The sequence below is a fragment of the Nuphar pumila genome, chromosome 1 (assembly GCF_984573655.1).
Source record: "Nuphar pumila chromosome 1, dmNupPumi1.hap1.1, whole genome shotgun sequence".
NCBI lineage: Eukaryota > Viridiplantae > Streptophyta > Magnoliopsida > Nymphaeales > Nymphaeaceae > Nuphar > Nuphar pumila.
Window position 1 is genome coordinate 14,683,349 of NC_143249.1, and position 4,525 is coordinate 14,687,873.

At 43.6% G+C, this 4,525-nt stretch overlaps 1 pseudogene; it reads left to right on the forward strand.

Annotated features, from left to right (window-relative positions):
• Nucleotides 1-1,685: 1,685 nt before the first annotated feature.
• LOC149848072 (L-type lectin-domain containing receptor kinase SIT2 pseudogene) lies at nucleotides 1,686-3,721 on the forward strand (annotated as a pseudogene).
• Nucleotides 3,722-4,525: the final 804 nt, after the last annotated feature.

Below are 4,525 nucleotides of genomic sequence, written 5' to 3' on the forward strand. Positions count from 1 at the left end.
GTTAGGGAGAAATCACTTCCGCAAGTTGGTCCTGATTCTGCTAAAATCCTGACGGTGCAAAATAACAGGTTTTGAATCTCGATTTTTAAAGTGGGTCAAACAAACTCAGAATGATCTGATTTTTGGTGGAGAGCATGAAGACATATGCATGAAGTTGCAGTAAAAAATTTAGATTAAAATGAGCTCTAATTACATACAAATCGATAGATCTAAAATGCACCAGAATTCAAAGTATAATCTATAAGCAACTGAACATGATGAAAGCAAACTGCACATGCGTGGATGTTCAAACATGAGATCTAATGCCTTAAAATATGAATGGGTAAAAACTTTGAATCAGACCCCACAACTCATCAAGTTGAATGATGCTACCCACGCTGGGAGGAGCCCTCAGACCCCCCTTTTCTGTAAGGGTAAAAACTTTGAATCAGACTCCACAACTCTTCAAGTTGAATGATGCTACCCACGTTGGGAGGAGCCCCCAGACCCCTCTCCTATAAGGGTAAAAACTCTGAATCAGGATCTACAACTAATTTAGTTGAATGATGCTACCCACGCTGGGATGAACCCCCGGACCCCCCTCCTGTAAGGGCAAAAACTCTAAATCAGGCACATAAGTAGAGAGAGAAGGGAGAGAGAGTGAGAGGGTTGGTATTCATGGCCTTCTCCAGGAGGAACCCTTTACCTCCCTTGATTTCTTCTCTAGAGAGAGAGGGTTTTACAGTGTTTTACGAAGAAGGAAGAAGAAGAAGATGACGATGGAGCAATGTAGGATCGTCTGTTGGATGTGCACAGAAATAGAGAGAGAAGGGAGAGAGAGTGAGAGGGTTGATGTTCATGGCCTTCTCCAGGAACAACTCTTTGTTTCCCTTGATTTCTTCTCTAGAGAGAGAGGGTTTTACAGTGTTTTACGGAGAAAGAAGAAGAAGACATGTTTGTCCTTTTTTTGAACAGAAAAAGAAGAAGACTTTGAAGAGTCAACATCATCCTCGACTTTCTGGATGGAGGACATGTTTGTCCTTTTTTTGAACTGTTTGTTTTTTCTTTTTTGAATAAAGGATATTTTTGTCATTTTCTCAAACCATCACTTTATGAGAAGAATAGCAAGAAAGGGTACTTAAGTCTTTGCAACAACACCAGAGTCCGATGCAAAGTTATGTCAACATACACGGGAATATGAGCCCCATGTGCTTGTATACGTGGTGCTCATTCAAAGCCCCGAACACAGACGTGGGATTCAGTGAATCATCGGGGGCGAACATACACCACCCTCTCCCAAACACAAGTTTGGTTTCCAGGTGACTTGGACCTGATCCGCTTTTCAAGAACAGTTATGCAATTAACTTTTTTTTTCTTATGACAATAAACCTTATTAATAACAAAACACTAGGAATGGCAGGAGCAAGGTCTCAAAATCCGAATCTCCATCCCCGTCTCTATCTCCGTTTTATGTCCTCCATCCATAGTCCAAAGGGGGCCGGTGGTGAGGGCCCATTTTCCTTTCATCTCCTGTCCAAACGGAGTAAGACGGAGCGGGTCCCGTTTCCCTCGAGTCCACTGTCATCCCTAACAAATACCTACCTCCTCCTGTGGAAATCAGGTAAACTGAAACACAGCTTCTGCTCTTGCAGAAAGTATCTCAAGTGTCAACAAACAAACACGCTAGCGTATTGAAGTCCACGCGTATGGCATACCCAACCAGAAGTCGTCCCCTAGCAAGCACCATTCTGCTCATTCTCCAAGTTCTGCTTCATATTACTCTCTCTCAACCTCAACCTCAACCTGCAACTTCAGCGAAAATCTCCTTCGTCTTCAATAGCTTCCGTCAATCCAACTTGACCTTAACTGACTCCGCTGTCATCACTGCGAGTGGAGCTCTGCGTCTCACCAACAATTCCCCCACCATTGACAGGGGATTCAAAGGCCATGCTTTCTACCCCACGCCTTTTCGTTTCAAAACTCCATCTTCTGCTAATTGGACTCTATCTTTCAGCACTCGATTAGTCTTCGCCATCGTTTCCGAAGTGGAGGAATTTGGTGGCCATGGCCTTGCGTTCACGATTGCTCCCTCCACCAGCCTGCCTTATGCTGACCCCGACCAATATCTCGGCCTCTTTAACAACTCCAACAATGGTAACTCCTCCAATCATATATTTGCAGTGGAATTCGACACTGTGAGAGATACTTTTCCGGATAACATCAAAGGCAACCATGTTGGAGTAGACATAAACAGCATGGTGTCAAACACGACTGAACCTGCAGCTTAGACGACAGGAGCTTGCAACAGATAGATCTGCAAAGTGGGTCACCAATCCAGGCATGGATCAATTATGAATCCCACAGCAGGCTGCTCAATGTAACCATTGCTCCAATAACACACCGTCTCAACCGCCCATTAATGTCTCATACCATTGATCTATCTACTGTTCTCAATGAGTTCATGTATGTAGGGTTCTCTTCCAGCACCGGTAGGCTTAAGAGCGAGCACTACATCTTAGCATGGAGCTTTGCAATCAATGAAGATGCCCCACCTCTAGATCTGTCACGCCTTCCCTCCATTCCAACGAACAGGTCAAAATTTAGTAGCAGGGTATCTAGATTCTTGCCATATACTTCAACTATAGGACTCTTTCTTTTGGTAGCGATAGTTAGTTATTCCTTTGTACTGTTTAAGAAGTGGAAGCTATCTTCTGAGACAGTTGAAGAGTGGGAATTAGAGTACCCACATCGGTTTTCTTACAAGGAACTGTACAAGGCAACCAAAGGCTTCAAGGAGAAGGGACTATTAGGCTCGGGAGGTTTTGGTAGTGTCTACAAAGGAGTGCTGCAAAGCAATGGCATGGAGGTTGCGGTCAAGCGAGTGTCTCATGGTGCACAACAAGGCGTGAGGGAGTTTGTAGCCGAAGTATCGAGCTTAGGACGGTTGAGGCACAGGAACTTGGTTCAATTGCAAGGGTGGTGTAGGCGAGGAGAGGACCTGCTTCTGATTTATGATTTCATGCCAAATGGGAGCCTAGATAGATTTCTTTTCGAGGAGAATAAGAGGAGCCTCAGCTGGGAAGAAAGGTTCAAGATTCTCAAGGGATCAATTGCTTCTGGTCTTCTGTATCTGCATGAAGAGTGGGAGCAGGTTATTGTGCACAGAGATATAAAGGCAAGTAATGTTTTGTTGGACGGTGAAATGAATGGGAGGCTTAGTGATTTTGGGCTTGCAAGACTCTATGAGCATGGTGCCAATCCCCGGACAACTCATGTTGTGGGCACTCTGGGGTATATGGCATCAGAGCTGTCGCGAACCGGCAGAGCTGTGCCGAGCTCCGATGTCTTCTCCTATGGTGCGTTGCTTCTTGAAGTGGCCTGTGGCAGGAGGCCTATTGATTTACGGCAACCAGATGAAGATATTGTTCTGGTGGACTGGGTGCTCATGTGCTGGAAGAGTGGATGGATACTGAATGCTATTGATGAAAAGCTTGGTATGAGATACGTTGTGGATGAAGCACAGTTGGTGCTCAAGCTTGGTGTGCTCTGCTCACAGGCAATACCTGAGACCAGGCCTACCATGAGGCAGGTGGTTCAGTTTCTCAATGGAGATGCATCTTTAAAAGAGTTTGCTGTTGAGAATTTGGTCATGGATAATGATGCAGGCTTCGACCAGTTTCCCTTGGTGTATCCATCTTTAGAGATGCTCTCATCAAACTCTGGCACTAACTTTGACCTTTGAACTGGCTCCAACAAGTTAACTGGTCAAAGCTCCGAGCGGTTCAACATGAACTAACTTGCTGCAACTCATTCACGATCCCAAACCACATGCCAGTTAGATGTAGAACAGACTGATACCGAACTACTGAATTTCTATGTAAATGCGAAGGCCTTGCATTATTTAGAAGTTCAGCATGGAAACTGAACAACCATGGTAGTGAGAAACAAGAAGTGAGCCTTTGGATTTTTTTAGCTATTGTTTATTTCTGCTAATGTTTGTTTTGAATAAAACAGTAGTCGTTTGTATAAGTCATGATTCTTGATAGAATAAAAAGCAATACAAATACCAACTGGGGCTCCGTGTGGTTGGTAGGAGCTGTCAGTGCACGTCTTGTGGTGGGGACGTTGCAGGTTCAAACCCCAGCGGTACGTTGAGTAATAACTGGTGGGGAACTGCCTAACCCCAGCTTGCCTTTCAGAAAAAAAAATATTCAAATACAAGTGTTGAACTTAGATATAAGCTAAAGACAGAGTAAGATAGCAAGAGGCAAAGACGTACGTTCCCACAAAAAAAGAAACAAGCAGCAAAGATGACGTTCGATGAAAATGATGGTTCATCTTAGAGGGAAGACTAGAATTCATTTCAGAAAATGATTTGTGTTAAATTCTCAGAGCCATTTCAGGGGTAGTTTTGTGTTTCTTTTTTTTTCTTCATTATTATATATTTCTGATATGTTGTTTCATAATATGTTTAGGTTAACAACCTGCTATTGTTATTCACACAAATTAAAAAAAAATAGCATTGACTGTAGAGTGTGAATCTCAA